The 24,465-nt window shown below is 42.9% G+C and overlaps 2 long non-coding RNA genes across 2 annotated transcripts; one reads left to right on the forward strand and one right to left on the reverse strand.

Annotated features, from left to right (window-relative positions):
- Positions 1–14,357: 14,357 nt before the first annotated feature.
- Positions 14,358–15,248, forward strand: LOC146696204 (uncharacterized). The gene is made up of 2 exons (XR_014923079.1): positions 14,358–15,002; positions 15,085–15,248. It is a non-coding gene; the product is annotated as an uncharacterized LOC146696204 (long non-coding RNA).
- A 5,828-nt stretch (positions 15,249–21,076) lies between these two features.
- LOC146696205 (uncharacterized) lies at positions 21,077–24,340 on the reverse strand. The gene is made up of 2 exons (XR_014923194.1): positions 24,276–24,340; positions 21,077–21,958 (listed from the first exon to the last, which is right to left on the reverse strand). It is a non-coding gene; the product is annotated as an uncharacterized LOC146696205 (long non-coding RNA).
- Positions 24,341–24,465: the final 125 nt, after the last annotated feature.

A 24,465-nucleotide genomic window follows, 5' to 3' on the forward strand; every position in this document is an offset into this window, starting at 1 on the left:
CAGCTTGAAAGAAAGTAACTGAACTTTTTTAAATTTCTGGGAGACGGTTGCTCACACGCGGGCGGCACAGTGGTTAGCACCGTTACCGCACAGGAAGAAGGTCTTGAGTTCAGCTCTACCGTCGCTCTGTGTGGAGTTTGCATATTCTTCCTGTGTTTGCGTGGGTTCTTTCCTAGTACTTCGGCTTCCTGCCACAGTCCAACGACCTGCAGTTAGTGGCAATAGGTAATCGAAGAGTGTAAATTGGCGATAGGTGCGAATGGTTTTCTGCGTCTATGTGTTAGCCCTGTAACAGACTGGTGACCTGTCGAGGGTGCACCCTGCTTCTCGCCCTAAGATAGCTGGGATAGGCTCGAGCTGCCCTGTGACACTGGAAAAGAAACACAGCAGAGAATGGATGGGTGGCTGATCAAACGTAAACATTTCCAGTCACTTTCAGTTCAAGCTGCTTAGCATGATCTCACATTTGCCAATTTCTCTATCTCTTCCCCCTCTGTTGTGTGTGTGTGTGTGTGTGTGTGTGTGTGTGTGTGTGTGTGTTTGTCCCACATATTGCATACTCTGCTTTTGTCCTCAAATCAGGTAGGAAGTGTCTGTGTGGTTGAGCTGGTCTGGTCTGTCTAGACTTTCACTAGATAGATCAGGCTGCACCCACCTGTGAAACAGGTGGAGGGTCACCAGGACATGCAGAACTTGCTGACAGACTCCTGGCCACCTCTTGCCTCCTTAGTAGAAAGGGGCCACTCCCAGAGGCAGAGGGCTGTGAGGCACCGCCCGCCGGGCCCTCTCCTTTGGGAAAACCCTCAACACTGGGCCGAACCTTGGAGTTCTGCATGTCCATTCAGGCACACTCCATGCTTGATCTGTGGGCAATTCCTCTCAGAAGTGGAGGTCACGGTGGAGGCGTCGGAGGGCAGAAGGCGTTCCCTCAGTGGCTCTCCTCTTCTGAGATTGTGTAAAAACAAAAGTCAATGTAGTGTAAGCAGCTTGAAAGAAAGTAACTGAACTTTTTTTTTTTTTTTTTTTTTTGAAAATATTTTTATTGAAAAAAGAAAACAGTACTTGCAGTTACCGAAATACAATCAACTTTTCTTAATTTTCTAAGTAAATTAACATATATATATATATATATATGAAAAAAAAACAACAAAAAAACAAAACACAACGCCCCCCCCCAGTCCCACACAGATCAACACAACCATCAAACATATTAGAGGAATATAACAGTAACAAAAGTAGATTTAAACAGGCAATACCTCTAGACTAGCAAAATAAGAGATAAAGGGTTGCCACTTGTGAAAAAATTTGGCTGTGCAACCTCTCAACGTATATTTAATTTTTTCAAGTTTTAAAAAAAACATGACATCTTTAAGCCACCGGGAAATAGTAGGATACTTAGCAGACTTCCAATGCAACAATATTAGACGTCTCGCTAATAGGGATGTGAAGGCTACAATATCCCTTTGTGTGGAATCAAGTGTAAGTGAGCGAGCAGGAATCCCAAACACAGCAATCAGAGGACAAGGATGAAGAGTTACCCCAAGAACAGTTGACATAATAGCAAAATACCTTGTCCAGAAACCTTGTAGCTCAGGGCACAGAAAAAACATGTGGCTAAGGTGACAAGGAGAACCATGGCATTTATCACATTTATTTTCCACTTCTGGATACAATTCAGAAAGTCTAGACTTAGAGAAATGCACCCTGTGTATGACCTTAAATTGAATAAGTCCAAGACGAGCACAGGAGGTGGAAGATCGTATCCTCGTTATAGCCCGTTCCCAAGACTCCTCATGTATTCGAAATCCCAGTTCTTCTTCCCATGTACGCTTAAGCTTAACATTAGAGTGGTTACTAAAAGACAGAATAGCATCATAGAGTTTCGAAATGGTTCCTCTGTGATGAGGAACAAATGATAACGTAGTTTCCCACTGCTGTTCTGGAGGTAAAGAGGGGAAATTTGGGAAACACTTAGCAACAAAATTTCGAATTTGAAAATAGCGAAACAAATGGGTAACAGGGAGATTGTAACGAGAAGACAAGTTGGGAAAACTATCGAAAACACCATCCACATATAAATGTTTGAACTGTTTTATACCCTTGTCACACCACACTGAAAATGTCGAGTCCAAAAGTGAAGGGGGAAACAAATGGTTTTCGCTTAGAGGACCCGAGGAAGACGGCATTACAAAATTAAAGTGACGTCTAAACTGAAACCAGATTTTGAGTGTGTTAAGAACCACCTGATTATCAGTGTACAGAGAGGGTCTCACGGGTAAAGAGGAATAGAGCAAAGCCGGTAAAGAAGAGCCCTTACATGATGATAGCTCCAATTTACACCACGAGGAACCAGAAGATTTTAGCCAGTAGCAAAGTTTATGGATGTGAGCGGCCCAGTAATAGACTAAAAAATTAGGTAATGCAAGTCCTCCACTAAATCTGCATCGCTGCAGCAAAGTTTTAGAGACCCTAGGTGGCTTCCCTCCCCAAATGAAAGAACCAATAATCTTGTCCAGTGAAACAAAAAAATGTTTCGGCAAAAATAAGGGAATTGACTGAAATAAAAATAAAAATTTTGGTAAGATGTTCATTTTAACAACGTTAATCTTACCGATTAAAGAAAGGGGGAGATTACCCCATCTTTGAATATCAGATGTGACCCTAGATATAAGAGGAGACAAATTTGCTGATTTAAGGCCAGCTAGAGAGCGAGTCACGTTAATCCCTAAGTACTTAAACCCAGACGGACTGAGACGAAAGGGTAGATCGGACTGTTGAAGTTGACATGCTGTCGTATTAACAGGAAAACACTCACTTTTCCCCAAATTCAATTTATAACCTGAAAACGAACTGAAGTTCTCCAGAATACTTAAAACAGCAGGGATGGAGCATGCGGGGTCAGTCATATATAATAACAAGTCATCCGCATACAATGATACTTTATGTGTAATTCCATTACGGATGATTCCCCTGAATACAGAAGAAGATCGCAATGTAATAGACAGAGGCTCGATGGCAATGGCAAAGAGTAAGGGAGACAAAGGGCAACCTTGACGACAACCACGACCCAGCGCAAAATAATCAGAGTAAACATCATTAGTATGAACACTGGCTTTAGGGGACGAATAAAGAAGCCGAATCCAGGAAATAAATTTATCACCAAAACCAAATTTCTCTAAAACTGCAAACAAGTACTCCCACTCCACCCTATCGAAAGCCTTTTCAGCATCTAAAGAAATCACAAGTTCAGGAAGTTCAGATAGACGCTTTGAGTAAATAACATTAAAGAGTGTACGGGTATTAAAAAACAATTGCCGTCCCTTTATAAAGCCATTCTGCTCTTCAGATATAATTCGAGGAAGCACATCCTCAAGGCGAGATGAAATTACTTTAGCCAATACCTTTGCATCGGCATTAAGCAGAGATAATGGCCTGTAGGAACCACAGGAGGTTGGGTCCTTGTCATTTTTGAGAAGGAGCGCTATGGTTGCTTGTGTGAAAGTAGGTGGTAATGAACCGGTTTCCAAGGATTCGTTAAACACAGACAAAAGCAATGGTGCCAATTTACCAATAAATGTTTTATAGAATTCAATTGGAAACCCATCCGGGCCCGGGGCTTTATTAGACTGCATAGCTGTAATAGCTTTTAATACTTCTTCAACAGATAATGGGGAGTCCAATTGCCCCGCATCATTAGCACCAATAACAGGGTTTGAAAGATTATGAAGAAATGCATTCATTTTAGCTTTATCCGTGGGAAATTCGGACCTGTACAACAAAGAGTAAAATGTTTTAAAGGTAGAATTAATTTCCAAGGGATCTGTAGTAATATTGTCATCAGAGTGTTTAATAATGGGGATCACACGCGAGGAGGCCTGACGTCGTAACTGATGTGCCAACAAGCGACTAGCCTTGTCACCATATTCGTAATATGAGCCACGACTGCGTAGTAATAAGTGCTCAGCCTCTTTGGTTGACATAAGATCAAATTCTGCTTGCAAATCAAGGCGCTGCTTCAGTAATTCTGGAGAAGGGTTCAGTGTATAACTTTGATCAAGGTTACTAATTGCAGCTATAAGTTCTTTAAGCCTGGCATTAATCTTTTTATTAGCACGGACAGAGTAAGAAATAACTTGACCTCTCAGGTAGCATTTAAGAGTCTCCCATAGCAGAGAATATGAGACAGAATCATCCTGATTGAAGGACAAGAACTCCTCAATAGAGCCTGAAACAAATTCACAAAATTCTTTATCCGCCAGAAGGAGAGAGTTAAATCTCCAAAGTGGAGGGCTACGTTTATGGGTAGAAAGATGAACATCCAATAGCAGAGGAGAATGATCAGATATTACAATACCAGAATAGTCGGAAGAATTAACACATGAATTAAGAGTTCTGTCGATGAAAAAATAATCAATCCTGGAATAAGACTGGTGGACCTGAGAGAAGAATGAAAATTTTTTGATTGAAGGGTTGCGAAATCTCCATGGATCAACAAGATCATTCTGTTTCATAAAATCCGAGAATGTTTTAGACATAGATGATTGAGTCAAATTACGAGGACTAGATCGATCCAAAATTGGATCAAAAACACAATTCAGATCACCACCAAGGATAAGCAAATGTGTATTCAGAAAGGGGATGTTACTCAGCAATCTATTAGCGAATTCAGCATCATCAAAATTCGGGGCATATACATTTACCAACAAAACCTTTTTCTGCATTAGGGTACCAGCAACAATGATGTATCTACCGTTCCTATCAGCGACAACATTGGTCAAAGTGAATTGAACTTTCTTATTAATGAGAATGGCCACTCCTCTAGCCTTCGAATTAAAATTTGAGTGAAAGACCTGACCTACCCAAGGGCAATATAACCTATAATGATCCTTAATGCGAAGATGAGTCTCCTGTAAAAATGCTATGTCAGAATTTAGACGTTTCAAGTGAGTAAAAACCTTAGATCTCTTAACAGGGTTACCCATACCTCTGATATTCCAACTAATGAATCTAAGAGGCATACCTGACCCAGCAATGCTGGGGTCTATATTTCCATTAACCATTTACAAAAAGGAAGAGGAAAAAGACCAAACCAAAATGCCAGTGGCCATGAAGAGCCGAAATGGGACAGCCCCCCCCCAACCCAACCCTGAACACAAATACACCCCCAAGTCTCCACAGAACAGAACAAAGGAGACAGCAGTGTACCCCCAAAGTAGCAAAAATGATTCACCGAAGTGACTGGACTAATTGTTGTCTAAATAAAAATAAAAGCGAGAGAGGGGAAAATAACCTCTCACCAACTTCTCTACAGCATAACAGTGTGCGCGTAACAGTAAACATGTTTTTTTTAAAAAGGGAAAAAATAAAAAGGAAACCAACCAACCAAAAAAAGATCTCACAGTACAAAATATGACTTCCTCAGAAGGAGAACTTTCCAACAAATCACCGAAAGTGCATAAAATTTAAAACAAAAAACAAAAACAACATACATAAATAGATAAACAATTAAAACAAAAACAACCAAACAAAAAAATAAATAAAAATTTAACAGAAACGAAAAACAACTCAGTCCTATGCAAATCAATGCAGCAAGCTTGGAGAAGATTGTGCCGGACTGGTCCGAAGTTCAAGAGTATATTATATGATCCAGTTTCAATAAATAACAATGAAAATAAAAGGAACCAGCACACCAACAGTACAATAACCAGCACAATGGCCTAAGAAAACAATGCACAGGTGGCGTTAAACCTAAGGAGACCGTGAACCCTTAGCAGCATTACAGTATCAAACTGAGGAGCTAACGAGGCTCACCCAGAAATCAAAGTTTTGACATAATCACTGGCCTCCTCTGCCGAAACAAAGTCCTTCTCGACACCCTTATATGTGATGCGGAGTCGCGCTGGATGAAGCAGGCCATACCGAACACCGTCAATGCCACGGAGTTGCTGCCTGACCGTGTTGAATGCAGCACGAGCCCGTGCCACCCTGGCGGTGTAGTCGGGGAAGACTGAGATGGTCCGATCTCCAACTTTAATCTGTCGGCGTTCTCTAGCACGTCGTAAAATGTCGACACAGTCAGTGTGGTAATGAAACCTGCATACAATGGCTCGTGGACGGTCGCCAGGCTTAGGTGCGGGTTGGAGGGTCCTGTGCGAACGATCCAAAAGCGGCTCCTTCCCCAGATCAAATGCTTCTTTTAGCAAGGAAGCTACGGCGGCAGTGGTGCACGTGTCAGGGCCCTCCGGTACTCCCACTATCCTAACATTGTTGCGCCGCGATCTGGACTCCAAATCTTCACACTTACTTTCCAGCTTGGCTACATGAGCTGTGAGACCCTTGATAGTGTTTTTCATCTCAGCTATATCATCAGAGCAGACAGTAAGTGCGTGCTCCATCTCCTTCACCGTACCTTTTAGCTCAGACATGGTAGCGTCATTTGCAGCTTTATCGATCGCCAGCTGCGTCTTCACCGCCTGCAGGTCGAACTTAATGGTAGACAAAGCATCACCCAGAGTATCCTGAAGTTCCTTTTTAAAGATGTCGGCGATATCTTTCCTCAGCGAAGCCAGCAACTCGACCTTGAGAGCCTCAATATCAGGATTAGCTTGACATGTGGGGGGCTTTGCAGGAGACGACGGCTCACTCGAGGGTGTGGTCGCGGTTTGCAAACTAGGCCTCAGTTGTGTCTGAATAGTACTGCGGGTTTTAACATTTTTTGCTGCCATTTTACGCCGGCCCGAGTAAAACTTCTCAACAAGACAATCCACAAACCAAAACAGGACTGAAAATACGGCCAAAACGCGCGAATAAATAACAATTTAATCGAAATCGGCGGGAGCTCCCAGACTCGCGTCCTACTCCATCAAAGCTCAACCGGAAGTGAGCGTAACTGAACTTTTTTAAATTTCTGGGAGACGGTTGCTCACACGCGGGCGGCACAGTGGTTAGCACCGTTACCGCACAGGAAGAAGGTCTTGAGTTCAGCTCTACCGTCGCTCTGTGTGGAGTTTGCATGTTCTTCCTGATTTTGCGTGGGTTCTTTCCTAGTACTTCGGCTTCCTGCCACAGTCCAACGACCTGCAGTTAGTGGCAATAGGTAATCGAAGAGTGTAAATTGGCGATAGGTGCGAATGGTTTTCTGCGTCTATGTGTTAGCCCTGTAACAGACTGGTGACCTGTCGAGGGTGCACCCTGCTTCTCGCCCTAAGATAGCTGGGATAGGCTCGAGCTGCCCTGTGACACTGGAAAAGAAACACAGCAGAGAATGGATGGGTGGCTGATCAAACGTAAACATTTCCAGTCACTTTCAGTTCAAGCTGCTTAGCATGATCTCACATTTGCCAATTTCTCTATCTCTTCCCCCTCTGTTGTGTGTGTGTGAGATATTCTCACTTTTGCCATTTCTTCTGTCCCTTTCAACTGATCTGTGTGTGTGTGTGTGTGTCCCACATATTGCATACTCTGCTTTTGTCCTCAAATCAGGTAGGAAGTGTCTGTGTGGTTGAGCTGGTCTGGTCTGTCTAGACTTTCACTAGATAGATCAGGCTGCACCCACCTGTGAAACAGGTGGAGGGTCACCAGGACATGCAGAACTCGCTGACAGACTCCTGGCCACCTCTTGCCTCCTTAGTAGAAAGGGGCCACTCCCAGAGGCAGAGGGCTGTGAGGCACCGCCCGCCGGGCCCTCTCCTTTGGGAAAACCCTCAACACTGGGCCGAACCTTGGAGTTCTGTATGTCCATTCAGGCACACTCCATGCTTGATCTGTGGGCAATTCCTCTCAGAAGTGGAGGTCACGGTGGAAGCGTCGGAGGGCGGAAGGCGTTCCCTCAGTGGCTCTCCTCTTCTGAGATTGTGTAAAAACAAAAGTCAATGTAGTGTAAGCAGCTTGAAAGAAAGTAACTGAACTTTTTTAAATTTCTGGGAGACGGTTGCTCACACGCGGGCGGCACAGTGGTTAGCACCGTTACCGCACAGGAAGAAGGTCTTGAGTTCAGCTCTACCGTCGCTCTGTGTGGAGTTTGAATGTTCTTCCTGTGTTTGCGTGGGTTCTTTCCTTGTACTCCGGCTTCCTGCCACAGTCCAACGACCTGCAGTTAGTGGCAATAGGTAATCGAAGAGTGTAAATTGGCGATAGGTGCGAATGGTTTTCTGCGTCTATGTGTTAGCCCTGTAACAGACTGGTGACCTGTCGAGGGTGCACCCTGCTTCTCGCCCTAAGATAGCTGGGATAGGCTCGAGCTGCCCTGTGACACTGGAAAAGAAACACAGCAGAGAATGGATGGGTGGCTGATCTAACGTAAACATTTCCAGTCACTTTCAGTTCAAGCTGCTTAGCATGATCTCACATTTGCCAATTTCTCTATCTCTTCCCCCTCTGTTGTGTGTGTGTGAGATATTCTCACTTTTGCCATTTCTTCTGTCCCTTTCAACTGATCTGTGAGTGTGTGTGTGTGTGTGTGTGTGTGTGTGTGTGTGTGTGTGTGTGTGTGTGTGTGTGTGTCCCACATGTTGCATACTCTGCTTTTGTCCTCAAATCAGGTAGGAAGTGTCTGTGTGGTTGAGCTGGTCTGGTCTGTCTAGACTTTCACTAGATAGATCAGGCTGCACCCACCTGTGAAACAGGTGGAGGGTCACCAGGACATGCAGAACTCGCTGACAGACTCCTGGCCACCTCTTGCCTCCTTAGTAGAAAGGGGCCACTCCCAGAGGCAGAGGGCTGTGAGGCACCGCCCGCCGGGCCCTCTCCTTTGGGAAAACCCTCAACACTGGGCCGAACCTTGGAGTTCTGTATGTCCATTCAGGCACACTCCATGCTTGATCTGTGGGCAATTCCTCTCAGAAGTGGAGGTCACGGTGGAGGCGTCGGAGGGCGGAAGGCGTTCCCTCAGTGGCTCTCCTCTTCTGAGATTCTGTAAAAACAAAAGTCAATGTAGTGTAAGCAGCTTGAAAGAAAGTAATTGAACTTTTTTAAATTTCTGGGAGACGGTTGCTCACACGCGGGCGGCACAGTGGTTAGCACCGTTACCGCACAGGAAGAAGGTCTTGAGTTCAGCTCTACCGTCGCTCTGTGTGGAGTTTGCATGTTCTTCCTGTTTTTGCGTGGGTTCTTTCCTTGTAGTCCGGCTTCCTGCCACAGTCCAACGACCTGCAGTTAGTGGCAATAGGTAATCGAAGAGTGTAAATTGGCGATAGGTGCGAATGGTTTTCTGCGTCTATGTGTTAGCCCTGTAACAGACTGGTGACCTGTCGAGGGTGCACCCTGCTTCTCGCCCTAAGATAGCTGGGATAGGCTCGAGCTGCCCTGTGACACTGGAAAAGAAACACAGCAGAGAATGGATGGGTGGCTGATCAAACGTAAACATTTCCAGTCACTTTCAGTTCAAGCTGCTTAGCATGATCTCACATTTGCCAATTTCTCTATCTCTTCCCCCTCTGTTGTGTGTGTGTGAGATATTCTCACTTTTGCCATTTCTTCTGTCCCTTTCAACTGATCTGTGAGTGTGTGTGTGTGTGTGTGTGTGTGTGTGTGTGTGTGTGTGTGTGTGTGTGTGTGTGTGTGTGTGTGTGTGTGTGTGTGTGTGTGTCCCACATGTTGCATACTCTGCTTTTGTCCTCAAATCAGGTAGGAAGTGTCTGTGTGGTTGAGCTGGTCTGGTCTGTCTAGACTTTCACTAGATAGATCAGGCTGCACCCACCTGTGAAACAGGTGGAGGGTCACCAGGACATGCAGAACTCGCTGACAGACTCCTGGCCACCTCTTGCCTCCTTATTAGAAAGGGGCCACTCCCAGAGGCAGAGGGCTGTGAGGCACCGCCCGCCGGGCCCTCTCCTTTGGGAAAACCCTCAACACTGGGCCGAACCTTGGAGTTCTGTATGTCCATTCAGGCACACTCCATGCTTGATCTGTGGGCAATTCCTCTCAGAAGTGGAGGTCACGGTGGAGGCGTCGGAGGGCGGAAGGCGTTCCCTCAGTGGCTCTCCTCTTCTGAGATTGTGTAAAAACAAAAGTTAATGTAGTGTAAGCAGCTTGAAAGAAAGTAACTGAACTTTTTTAAATTTCTGGGAGACGGTTGCTCACACGCGGGCGGCACAGTGGTTAGCACCGTTACCGCACAGGAAGAAGGTCTTGAGTTCAGCTCTACCGTCGCTCTGTGTGGAGTTTACATGTTCTTCCTGTGTTTGCGTGGGTTCTTTCCTTGTACTCCGGCTTCCTGCTTCCTGCCACAGTCCAACGACCTGCAGTTAGTGGCAATAGGTAATCGAAGAGTGTAAATTGGCGATAGGTGCGAATGGTTTTCTGCGTCTATGTGTTAGCCCTGTAACAGACTGGTGACCTGTCGAGGGTGCACCCTGCTTCTCGCCCTAAGATAGCTGGGATAGGCTCGAGCTGCCCTGTGACACTGGAAAAGAAACACAGCAGAGAATGGATGGGTGGCTGATCTAACGTAAACATTTCCAGTAACTTTCAGTTCAAGCTGCTTAGCATGATCTCACATTTGCCAATTTCTCTATCTCTTCCCCCTCTGTTGTGTGTGTGTGAGATATTCTCACTTTTGCCATTTCTTCTGTCCCTTTCAACTGATCTGTGTGTGTGTGTGTGTGTGTGTGTGTGTGTGTGTGTGTGTGTGTGTGTGTGTGTGTGTGTGTGTGTGTGTGTCCCACATATTGCATACTCTGCTTTTGTCCTCAAATCAGGTAGGAAGTGTCTGTGTGGTTGAGCTGGTCTGGTCTGTCTAGACTTTCACTAGATAGATCAGGCTGCACCCACCTGTGAAACAGGTGGAGGGTCACCAGGACATGCAGAACTTGCTGACAGACTCCTGGCCACCTCTTGCCTCCTTAGTAGAAAGGGGCCACTCCCAGAGGCAGAGGGCTGTGAGGCACCGCCCGCCGGGCCCTCTCCTTTGGGAAAACCCTCAACACTGGGCCAAACCTTGGAGTTCTGTATGTCCATTCAGGCACACTCCATGCTTGATCTGTGGGCAATTCCTCTCAGAAGTGGAGGTCACGGTGGAGGCGTCGGAGGGCGGAAGGCGTTCCCTCAGTGGCTCTCCTCTTCTGAGATTGACTTTTGTTTTTACACAATGTAGTGTAAGCAGCTTGAAAGAAAGTAACTGAACTTTTTTAAATTTCTGGGAGACGGTTGCTCACACGCGGGCGGCACAGTGGTTAGCACCGTTACCGCACAGGAAGAAGGTCTTGAGTTCAGCTCTACCGTCGCTCTGTGTGGAGTTTGCATGTTCTTCCTGATTTTGCCTCATATTTATTTAAGGCCTATGTTTGAACTTGACAACAAAGGCAGAGCATCATTTCATCCTTTCAGGGTGAAACACTCCACTTTCTCTGTGTCATGGCAGCTCAGAAAACTTCATGAACTTTACTTATTTAAAGATATGGCTTAAAATCAGTTGTGTTATCAGTATAAAATATTTAAGATTTAATTAAATTGTTTTCAATTGACTTACAGCAGCTTACTCTGATCTAGGAACACTCTCTTATGCTCCTCAAAAACTGAAGTTACTCAGTCTTAAATGCTTTTTACATTACATAAATCAACTGTGATTAACAAATAACCTTCTAGTGATTCCCACTTGGTTTAAAACATTCAAAAGCCTTCTAGGGACCTATTCTGATCATAACCTATGTGTTTGTAAGCTTGTTTGCATTTAACCCTCTGCACTCAAGGCATTTACTACACTTTATCAATCCGGACAGTCACGCCGAATGAAGCTTCTGACCTTCAAAGGCCGAGTGCCAACTCATTATAAGCACATTTGCAAGGTGTGTCTGAAAATTATTTAAACCACTCTTTTTAAATCAAAAACTATTTACATTGTTATAACATCAAAACCAGCAGCATATTTACAACTTTCAGCAATAAAAAGCCTTCTGCTTATAAGGCTCACACACACTCTGGGCAGGAAGTGAAAAGCTCCGTTCTCCTCCCAGCCACACGCTCATTTGCATGTTCACACCGTCTAAAAATAGCTCGCAGCGCTGCAGCTGCGCTCTCATCACACACAGGGTCACACAAAGCTCAGACAGAATTCTATTCACAAAAGACGTCTTATATTTACAATCACTGACAGGCCTGACAGATTCAGCACCTAACAAATTTCGACAAATTTAAATTAACGGGTCCAACCGAAGAAAGCTTCACTTTTTTGTAATCAATCAAACAGTATCTGTTACTTCTGGGAACAGTTTCTGACCTAACTTCTAAATCCCTAACTCAATTTAACTTTGTCCAAACAAGCACATGACACCGTTTTAAACGATGAGGAGTCTCGGTAACTCCTAGCTTATTTCGGGATGCCCTGTACCCCACAGTTAAACCAAAACTGAACTACCCCTGTTCGCCGACAGGTCAAGACCGCGCGTCCACGGCCAGGAGGGGGCGTAACCCCCGGGCTATGTGCTTCTTAGCAGACTTCTGGGCTGCCGTCCTATAATAATTTTAACCTAACCGATTTTGAAAAATTTTACCATAACGGGTCTCACCGAAGAAAGATAACTTTTTTACGACCAATTAAACAGTCTCTGTTACTTCTGGGAACAGTTTCTGTCCTAATTTCCCTACCAAACTACCTGAGCCTTCAGCTCAATATCCAGGGACTCAAACCCAACATTCTCTGTTACTTCTGGGAACAGTTTCATATTTCTTCAACTTCATTAAATACTCTTAAACAACTTTAACTGCATAACACACGGTGATTCTCATCAAAATCAAAACAGACACCCACCAGCAACGTCAGTGAGCAGGCTTTTAATTTAATGCAGCCCAATTTGGCACAATTTGGGAATCAACTCAACAGGCAGTGCCTTACCTTTTAGATGCACCCGGGAAGCTCACTCACATCAGATCCCTGGTCCGTGCCTGTCCGCTCGACAACCTCAGACCGTCCACACCTCGCACGTCCACCCCAATACCACAGGACGAGCCCCCAAAATGTTATGGTTCAAAAATATTGGGGATGGACACCAGAGGAAAAACCCACAATAACAACACTGGTCCGGTCGGGTTGAGTCAAACGATGATATAATGATCACACACATGGGAGATGGACACTGTATGCAGACAGTCTCAGATCTCATCTCAAAAAACACATCTCCATAGTTTTATGAAATCAGGGTATTATAACGCCCCCTCATGCGTAGTGACAGGTGTAATACAATCAATGTTGACAATTTTATTTAACACAAAGAATAACATTGTCTCCTTCCCGAGGGCAGACGCTAACTGCCCCCCTTCTCCTGGAACCGTCTGTACCCTGCTAAGACACAACATGGCAACTACAAGGACTCTTTCATTTATTAAGACCATCAGTGTGTATTGCTCTAAATCAAGTATATAATATTAAATGAATATTGCTGGATCAGCTACTTCTACTTAAAACATATTAAAACATGACTAAGCACAAAATCACCAAGAATGACATCTTATAAGTGCTGTGTAAGCGCGTGCGGCCTTCCAAGCTCAAAGCCTTTGCCCTCCATAGATCAGCCAGACTCGCACTGGCTGTAGCTTTTAACCTTTAATTACCTTGAGCACAACTCTAGAATGAGCAACAAACTGCAATGTGTATGGAATGATCATGGTTACATCTGCAATGGAAAATCATGTTATTATTCTGGTACCTGTAAAAAAGATCAAACTAAAGTTATCACCATCACTGTAATGCAAAGAATAATGTAAGATCAAAAACTTCAATTTATGCTTAATGCAAAGCTGGTTATATACTTCTAATGAACTAATAATGGCATATTAAAATATTAAATGATAATGAGAAAAACATCCCCTCCTTATTCTACAGTTCTTTCCTTGTACTCCGGCTTCCTGCCACAGTCCAACGACCTGCAGTTAGTGGCAATAGGTAATCGAAGAGTGTAAATTGGCGATAGGTGCGAATGGTTTTCTGCGTCTATGTGTTAGCCCTGTAACAGACTGGTGACCTGTCGAGGGTGCACCCTGCTTCTCGCCCTAAGATAGCTGGGATAGGCTCGAGCTGCCCTGTGACACTGGAAAAGAAACACAGCAGAGAATGGATGGGTGGCTGATCTAACGTAAACATTTCCAGTCACTTTCAGTTCAAGCTGCTTAGCATGATCTCACATTTGCCAATTTCTCTATCTCTTCCCCCTCTGTTGTGTGTTTGTGAGATATTCTCACTTTTGCCATTTCTTCTGTCCCTTTCAACTGATCTGTGAGTGTGTGTGTGTGTGTGTGTGTGTGTGTGTGTGTGTGTGTGTGTGTGTGTGTGTGTGTGTGTGTCCCACATATTGCATACTCTGCTTTTGTCCTCAAATCAGGTAGGAAGTGTCTGTGTGGTTGAGCTGGTCTGGTCTGTCTAGACTTTCACTAGATAGATCAGGCTGCACCCACCTGTGAAACAGGTGGAGGGTCACCAGGACATGCAGAACTCGCTGACAGACTCCTGGCCACCTCTTGCCTCCTTAGTAGAAAGGGGCCACTCCCAGAGGCAGAGGGCTGTGAGGCACCGCCCGCCGGGCCCTCTCCTTTGGGAAAACCCTCAACACTGGGCCGAACCTTGGAGTTCTGTATGTCCATTCAGGCACACTCCATGCTTGATCTGTGGGCAATTCCTCTCAGAAGTGGAGGTCACGGTGGAGGCGTCGGAGGGCGGAAGGCGTTCCCTCAGTGGCTCTCCTCTTCTGAGATTGTGTAAAAACATAAGTCAATGTAGTGTAAGCAGCTTGAAAAGAAAGTAATTGAACTTGTTGAGATGGTTGATCAAACTGAAATATTACTGTCATGGTCCAGTTACGCTACATGTATATGTATTTGTTTTTGTTTCTCTCACTTTCTTTCTTGCTTCCCTGCTCACAACGCGATGCCTGGGTGGACCTAATCATGGGCTCCCGGTTGCTGTCCTCACACCTGCAAGCAATTTCTCACCTGAGGTTCATCATCCTGTTTACCAGCCACTTCTGAAAGCAGTTGCTTGGAGCCCTTTGTCGCTGGACTACTGTGTAACATTCGTTAGTGCAATTCTAGCTTTGGAAATATTTTGATTTCTCTTTGTGCTTTGCTTGGCATTTAACATTTTGTCCTTGTATATAGATTTTCCGTGCCCCGCCTTGAGACCCTGTTCGTGAGTGTGGCAGTTGCAGTGAGCCTGTGGAGCCCCCCCACCCTCCATGGACCTCTGGATTCGCTGGACCCCTTCTCCCCACTTGTATATAGTGCACTCTGTGTCATGTAAATAAAAAAAATGTTTATTGTGATTCGTAGTCTGCGCTTGAGTCCTGCTCAGCCTTGACAATTTTTAGTCACTTTCGGTTCAAGCTGCTTAGATTCCCATGATCTCACATTTGCCATTTGTGTGTGTGTGTGTGTTTGTTTGTCCCACATATTGCATACTCTGCTTTTGTCCTCAAATCAGGTAGGAAGTGTCTGTGTGGTTGAGCTGGTCTGGTCTGTCTAGACTTTCACTAGATAGATCAGGCTGCACCCACCTGTGAAACAGGTGGAGGGTCACCAGGACATGCAGAACTCTTGCCTCCTTAGTAGAAAGGGCCACTGCCAGAGGCGGAGGGCTGTGAGGCATCCAACCCCCATCTCATCAATAGGGGGGTATGATCTGAAATAACAATAGATTGATAATTGCAAGTTTCAATAAGTGGAAGAGGACATTTATCAGTGACAAATGAATTTATCCAATAGAACATTTTGTGGACAGGAATATAGTCGGAGCATGTCCTGGATGAGTATCCTTATTAGAGCTTCTTTCTAGGTTAGAGAGCACACAGCTTGTACCTCCAGCTAAAATGAGATTGTGTGTTGTCATATCCAGAATTCACGAGAATTAATAGACAATTAAGGTTTCATCATCCCATTTGGGGGCGTAAATGTTGGCTTAAATCAGTTCATAAAGTTGTCCATAAAGTCCATAATGTTGGCCAACCACAGTAATACGGACCCATAATAAGGACCCATAGGATCAGATAAAATGGTTGATACAGGAAATGGGACGTTTTTACCCATAAGGATGGCCACCCCTCTGTCTTAGAGTTAAAGTTGGAATGGACTATTTGGCCAACCCAACCAGTCTTCAATCTATATCGGTCTGCTATACAAAGGTGAGTCCCCTGTGGAAAAGACATAGCAGATTTTTTCAGTTGTGTAAGCACCTTTTTGTGCTTAACAGGGTGATTCATAGACTTAATGTTCCAACTTACAAAGTTGGCTGCATAACCCGTAAGCTTCGCCTGTATATTGACAGCAGCCATAGAGTTATCTAATCAAAGAGCAACAGTATGAACGTGTGTGTGTGTGATAGCCACTAACGTCTAATCACACTTATGTGAATTAACTTATATTTCAGCTATTTTACTTTAAATGTAAGTGATATTTTCTTTTGAAAATCCTCTAAATTAACTAGTTTTAACTATAGACCTGGTAACTAGTCTGGGATATTTGTAGCTGATGCTCCATTTTTGTACCAGTAGGTGGCAGTGTGAGACCATGGTTTGGCCTGTTGTTAGTAGTCAGAAGCATGCTCAGCACTGTTTTCTCATAATGTTACATGTACTCCCTGCCTTATCATTTCTTTCCTGCTTGCAGGCTAGTATTGTACCAGAAATAGAAAATAAAAGCAGTCACACCCGATATATTGCATAGATTAGTTATTAAGGTCAGAAACTGAAAGCACAGAAACATTGTTTAGTCTAGTAAATTTAACGTTCTGTAATGTTACTGATCGGCTCCACCTTTATAGTGTGTTGTTTTAGTTGTTTGTTTTCTGCCATAAAGTATTTACTTAAATTCAGTGCACATATCAAGATGGTAGTGATTACACCATTCTTTCGGAATCTTTCGAAATTCATGGATTATCTTTTTAGCATTCATTTTGAAGCGAGTTTCATAAGAAAATCGGCTTTGTCTATGACAGTGGAATATGTTCATTCTCTTTGTCTATCTGATAACGGAACACGTATTGAGAATATGTGAAATCCTATCTCGCTCTTGACGGAAGCAGTTGCATCTTTTCCCTCTCCCTTCCCTTATCTTTCCTGCTTGGCTTCTCATGTCCTTGTGTATTCTCGTGTAACTTTCTAACCCTCAGAGAGTCTCTCAGTCTTGTTCTCTAAGACGTAAAGAATTATGAATTTGATCAACTGGTCCCTTAACGAAATTGACACCCTATTTTTGATGAGAAGCCTGGGCTCGGGAGAGCCTGATTGTCCTGCAGAGCCCCTTGCTGCCGGATACTTGATGGTCGGTTGCGTCGTGTGTCTGGCGACACTCTCAATAGAGGACGTTGAACGAGATCTACCCATTTGGAACCATGATAACAGAGTTCTGGCTGATCGGAGCTGGCTTGAACCTGGCTTATCGAAAACAAAGAAAGCGGTCCCACAAGGCTGGCCGACGTGATTGACGATGGGCAATCTCTGAGTACTCACACTGCGTTTATTGAACGCAATATGGATAAGATCTTAGAGAAGCTCACGGCTCTGCAATGGGAAATTGACAGATCAAGTGACCAGTGATGGACATTAGACCAACTGTGAAATTGCATGCAGTTGTTCACATTAACCCAAACAATCATCTCCTTCACTCATTTGGCTCTTCAACAAGAAATTCTCTCTGATCGTATCCTTCAAGGACACCTGCGTCGGATCAGGACTGTTGACTTTGCTTAACCAGGTAAAAGGACACTCTCTCTCAAGTTGAACAGGACACACACACACGTACACTGACGCAGATGTACACTCACCCCTCTCCCCCCTCCAAACGCCTCCAATGGTTGCACCCACCCGATGCAGACGGCGATTGACCGGGCCAGCGTGGAATCATGCTGCTGTCTACACTGGCGACCTCTCACCCCATTTACCCATCCCTGTTGCTTGTCATGTGTTTTCATGGTGTTACAGTGTGAAGATTCATGTGCTTTTTGTGCTGAGGAATTTTTGTTTTCTGTTCTCATACTGATCCCCTACCAGGAGCTCAGTCTGAGTAGAGTTCTCTTTTTTCCTCCTCCACTCCCCTATTGTGTTGTACATTTCACTGTTTTTCTGTAAGCTCCCTGTTCTGACCTGTCTCCCCAATGTGATGTTTGTGTAATGTATGTATGGTCAGAAGGGGTCCAATTTTGCTGCAGGCAACTGCAAGTGACGACTAAAGCTTCATCATCATCATCATAATGTGAGCTATTTTTGGAAAAAGTAAATACACAGTTGTACTACTATAAAGTAACAAAAGACTGCATGAGCTTGAATTGGAATAAATAATGGAGCAACGACTAGCCACGTCTCCCTGGCTAGTAATTTCTTTCCTGGTTGCAGGAAAGTAATTTTGGAGTAATTTTTGACCAGGATATGTCCTTCAATGCACATATTAAACAAATATGTAGGACTGCTTTCTTCCATTTGTGCAATATCTCTGAAATGAGGAATATCCTGTCTCAACGTGACGCTAAAAACCTAGTTGTAACACATGATACTTTACCACTACAGAACGTAGAGGAAGTTAGGATCTTGGGTTTATGTTCTCTAGAAATCGACTAAGGAGCACGTGACACACAGCTAAAAGAACAGTTAACATTTATTTAAACAAAACCATAAATAGTCATTCAACAATTCACAATGAGAAAATTCCAATAGTCCATGTTTGTCAGCCTGTGTACTCAGTTCAGAGTTCTTTTCAGTCTTTTCTGTTCAGGTGTGTGAAGTGTGTGTGGATAGTGTTAATGTTAGTAGTACTACCCAGGCAGTGTATTGTTTTGAGATCTCATAAGCTTATCTGTCAGGAAGTAACGCGTCTGTCACTTCTAAGTAGGCTGCAAACCTTCCTCCATCGCAGCTGGGATCCTGAATCCTGGCTCGCTGCAGGTGAATTTACTGGTCTCACTCGCACAATTTCACACTCCAACAAAAAGACCAACCTGCACAGGGCAGTGAACACATTTTGCATTAATATTATAAAACAACTTAATCAACACTAGTGACCATACACCTCTCATTTTCGTAAATGACAACTTAATGCAATCGATAATAACAGAATTAAAGAACCTTAAAACGGTTTCCATAGGCACTTATCACACAAAATTAACTCACATCTCCTCTTTTGTGAACAGCAGTAACAATAATCCAGCGCTTACTGAATTGTGAGAATGCACCTCATCGATGCACGAGAGAAGTACAAAACGTGGTCGCAGTACTATTTATTCAAAGACTGGTCATATTTATTTCACTTCAGTTCATTTTTATTTCAAACATGTACATTCACCATCATTACATAATATCATTCAATTCTTTTGTTTGAAAAGGAGTAGGCAGAAGTATACACTTATTTGCCCCTACCCCCTCAAATTTTACATCTCATTCATTTAATTTTCTTTTAGTCTTAAATTAAACAAACAAACAAATGAAACAACAGCAAAACAAACAAAAAAATGACAATATCATTTCTTTCATATAAATAAAGACAGAATACGTAAATTAGATTCACAAATAATGAAACAAACAAACCAAAACATCACTTCAATTACGGTCCTGGGTTTACCCCGTTTTCTTCATTCTTATATTTGTTTAAGATTTGTTTTTTATATTTTATTTTAAACTGGTTTATGTTAGGGGTGGGTGATATAAACGATAAACGATATAATTTTGGCCAACGATAGAGATTTTGACTATATCACTCTATCACGATGGCGCATGTTGATGATGTCATCAAACTGCGCCTGTTTTGGTTGAAAGCATCGCAGCGGCTACAACCATTATCATCTGCAAATTATGCTGGGCGACAGTCATAGCAAAGAGATGAAGCACTTTTGAAATATGGGGAAAGCCAAAAACTGCGCTTCCTCCACTTCCGTAACATTGATTCATTAATGTTGAATTCTCTCGCAGCTGTTCTATTCTCATGTTGTTGCAGTATATTAAGAGCATTTCAGAGTTTCTCCACAAACTAGGATTTTGGAAAGAGGCCGGAGCACGTGGAGTGAACCCCCACAAACACTTTGAGGACATGAGAAATCCATACAGAAAGACCTCAGCCTGATAGTGGAGTTGAACTCAGGACCTTCTTGCTGTGCGGGCAACTATATTAACCACTGTGCCACCGTGTTGCCCTTGTTTGTTCACCCGTCAATGAATTCATTTACTTCATTACTAAGCTTCTTACCTTTACACATGCACCCACACACAGGGGAAAGAGCTAGAGGAAATGGCAAATATTAGATGATAATCTCTCTCTCACTCACACACACAAGACAAGGGGAGAGAGAAAGAAGAAATGACAAATGTGAGATCATCGCACGCGCACACACACACACACTCACAAACACACAAGCACACAAACAGACACACACAGGGGATAGAGATAGAGGAAACGGCAAATGTGAGATCAAGCTAAGCAGGTTGAATCAAAAGTGACTGGACATATTTACGTTTGATCAACGGTCTCCAAAATGTGAGTGAAGTTGGCCCCCCCACCTTCTTCAAATCCAACAAAAGTGGTATCAAACGTTTGTGCTGCAAAAATTTTCGTTTGTGCTGCTATCATTTTAAAGATATTAATAAAAATTTCTAGAGGTCATCAGAGGTCAACCAGCCCCCTCATATTAATGGAATCAAACAAAATTGGTGTCAATCAGTTGTGCTATGTTTGTGCTGGTTTGTGCTGCTAAAATTGTTGTTTGTGCCGCTATCATTTTAAAAATATTAATAAAACAACGTCTTGATGCGTGCTTAATCATCCGGGTAAGTAAATTCCAAAAGGTTGATTCTGTTCATCCGGACACTTTCAGTGGGAGAAACGTTTCGTCACTCATCCAAGTGACTTCTTCAGTCTCAGCTGACTGCAGTTTTCCCCAATCTTATAAACAGTACATTTGACCTTTACATTTTCATTAATGTCTTTGAAAACAGAAGCAGCACAAACGATGATTTATGCTGACACGAGGAAATCAGATCGTCCTATACTGATATGTGTGTGAGCACATGGTTCCTGACAGTTATTTTGTATCCGTAATCATAATGCAACAATCAAAAAGAGAGGTGTTTGGATAAACTGTTATTTATTTTCAGGCTGTTTTTTCAAGATCCAGTGCATTTAACAGTGCATTGAAACATTTGATGCTGTGACGCAAAATTACCTAAACACCAATGAAAGGGTAATCAGAAACTTACAAAGTAGCCAGTAATCCTGGTGATGACTCGTGTGAACTTAAATCTTCTAGAAAAATATATGTGACCCTAGGACTTGTCATAGGATGCCAATTTAGCCTGCAGCCTGAAAATAGAGCATAAAATGTAAATCATGGATGGAAGGTTACATCGGACACCAAAAAGCATGTATTCATGCACCGCAGACGAGCTTTTCTACACTTCACCCAGACAAGCTGTATTTAAAACCACTAATGTCAGAACCAGTCATAACGTACTGCATGTAATGTGCCTAACACAGATCATCTCCTGTCTTTTGCCATGTGTGTGAAAGGGCCACAATGTCTAGCGTTCATGACAGAAAATGGCATCACACCAATCTTATATTTACCAAATTACATTCAAGCTATAATTTTTGAGAAGGTTCATGACATGTAGGTAAAATATTTTCCTCTACAAAACTCTAAATGTCCTTTGGCATCTTTGCTTTTTTTAAAAAATTAGCATACATCTTTAAATTAAATCAAAAGTAAGAAATATATGAAACTGATGTTAACGAGGCAGCTAGTGACTAGCTGAATAAAAAAAGTGCTGATGAGTCTTTGCGGTCACATGAGGCTCAGCTGAAGGAGATGGTGAGGAAAAGGTAACGGAAGGAGAGATGATGCAGAAAGGCACAGAGTAGGTTTCCTCCATTGTGTCTTCACTCCTGCAGTTTGAACTGGAAAGAACTGGTGCTCCATTTGGTTGTGTCACAGTCAAGCATGGTGCGCTCTGTGAAGATCACATTCCCTTCTGCATCTATCAGGATAATTGTATTGGTTCTGAATGGATAACAATACAGAGAAGAAAACAATTGTAAATTTAATATCTAATAAGTATGACAGTGGTTATGAAAAGTCACTTTTCAGACACTGTTTGCCGCTGCCCTGCTAAATGATGTTTTGATAGCTTTGGAAAGGACTAACCCTCTGACCTTTTGGCTACAAGAGAGTGTCTGTACCCAATAATCCAGTGTTTCATTGCTGTGGAGGATTGATTACACTGGGGATTTTTTGTGTGTGCCAAGAGTTCACTGTTCTGTGATATTGCTGTCTAGCACAGTAGTGTAGGTGGAGTTTGGGTGCCCCCTCGAATCCAAGAAATATATTATTATTTGAGGTCTGTCAATTCAAAGCTGCTTTTTACCTGTCCATTTGGAGACAGTAAAAACTAATATTCTTAAAATTCTATTCCTAAAATTAAAATCACAATTCAATTTCAAGTTAATAATATACAATCTTTTGATTTGACTAAAGCAGAACAATATTTAAAGAAATTTAAAAGGCCTTCTGGGTTTTGTTTGTTTGTTTGTTTTTTTGCTGTATTATGCTTTTAAAAACATCAAAATCCACAGTCAGATTACAACAAAAACAAACAAGAAGCACTCTGAGAGCGCAAATTGTATTCAATTCAATTCAATTTTATTTATATAGCGCCAAATCACAACAAAAGTCGCCTCAAGGTGCTTCATAGATATAGAGAAAACCCCAACAATCATATGACCCCCTATGAGCAAGCACTTTGGCGACAGTGGGAAGGAAAAACTCCCTTTTAACAGGAAGAAACCTCTGACAGAACCAGGCTCAGGGAGGGGCGGGGCCATCTGCTGCGACCGGTTGGGCTGAGAGAAGGAAGACAGGATAAAAGATTGTATTTTATCTCTATTAATATTCATTGCAGATGCAGATATGGAAAGCTGGAGTCTGTGTCGGGATCGCCAAGTAGCTGTTCCTGGTTCTTGGTTCTCCGGCTGTTGTACCTGTGTAGTTGGTGCACTGTCCCACAACATCACTCATGCTCAAGATTTACACAGGGCCAGATACCTACATTCAAGCTACCTTCTCGTAACAGCACAGTGATACAGAATTTTAGGATTTGTTTTAATAATGCACAAAAGTATTACAACTTAACTCTTAAAAATGTTAATCAAGAAACTGGGTTTTATGACGTGCAGCATGTCATAGCACGTAAAGCACGTGCAGTGCTTTAATTTGCTTCTCTTGCTATCTATGCATTTTTTCTGATACCTTCACAGGTGTTGAATAAACAAATGTTTGACCCTCACACAGAGCAGCTGTGCACGTCAAATAATGAGAAGTGCCACAACTTTCAATGTGTTAATGCATCAACTTCACTTGCAGCACAGGTGGTGGACTTTAAAGAAGGGTAACAAGATTGAATACACGGTTGTGCAACAATGCTGATGAAGTGAAGAAGCTTCTCGGATGAGAGGTGAAACGTCTTCAAGCAACTTAAAGAAGTCCAGACGCTTTTCTTTACAAGCTCCTTTGACTACGATGACCTGAATGACTGAGAACCTTCACAGACAACAATGCTGATTCTGTAGTTTATTGTATGACACCGTTATGTTTCCTTTACATGAACTGTGGGCAGTAGTAGCACTGATGTTGGTCGCTATGGTATTTGTAACTGTGGGTGTTCCTGTAGGGCTACGCGTGAGAATTCACAAATGTGCTGTTGCAACTTCCTCAAAAGCTGCAGTTGCTGCAGCCTCTGAGAAATGCTCACAGATTGATAGGTATGTTATGGAGCCTCGCAAGGCACATTGAAGAAAAAAAATTTGAACATGTATTTTGCGAGATGAAGATAGTGCTCAGTGGAAGGGGAAACACTCGTGGCTAGGTGTACTTTGATCTGGTGGTCTTTGTTGCATTCATTAACAACCAGCTGCAGTACTCTGTACAGCTTTACAGGTATTGATGGAAGCATGATAAATGCAAAGAAAAAAACTCTCAAGATCTTGCAAAACATTTGTGGGATCTTGCAAAAGTAAGTTTTGACAGAATTTGTTCTGTTTAGTGTGGTGCACAATAGCAATTTTCTAAGATCACACTTTAGCAATAAATTGACTTTGTGAAGTCCTTTATCATTCTTATTGTCATGGGCATATCCTATTATCTTTTTTCTATACATTAGATTTTATTTGTTGTCCCGTATACCAATTTGTCATTCTTTGTGAAATGCAGATGCATAAAACAGTTCTATGCAAAACATGCATGCTACTTTCATGCTGCACATTCTACAACAAACACTTATTTTGTGTGCATTTGTCTCTTTCAAACAGGTGCTGGTCCTCACCTCTGCAGTGCTGCCGTCTCCTGTAGCGCTGCATGGTTCTAAGCTAAGTTTCCTTTCCTTTTTCTGTTCTCTTAGATTTGTCCTCAGGTTTGAAGTGTCTGTGTTGTGCAGCTGGTCTGGTCTGTCTCTAGACAGTTCAGGCTGCACCCACTAGTTAAATGGTGGAGGCTCACAGCGACATACTCAACAC

Source organism: Copadichromis virginalis, linkage group LG12 (genome assembly GCF_057382275.1).
Source record: "Copadichromis virginalis isolate Kocher_CV1m ecotype Utaka linkage group LG12, C_Virginalis_male_GT1.1, whole genome shotgun sequence".
In the NCBI taxonomy this organism is placed as follows: domain Eukaryota; kingdom Metazoa; phylum Chordata; class Actinopteri; order Cichliformes; family Cichlidae; genus Copadichromis; species Copadichromis virginalis.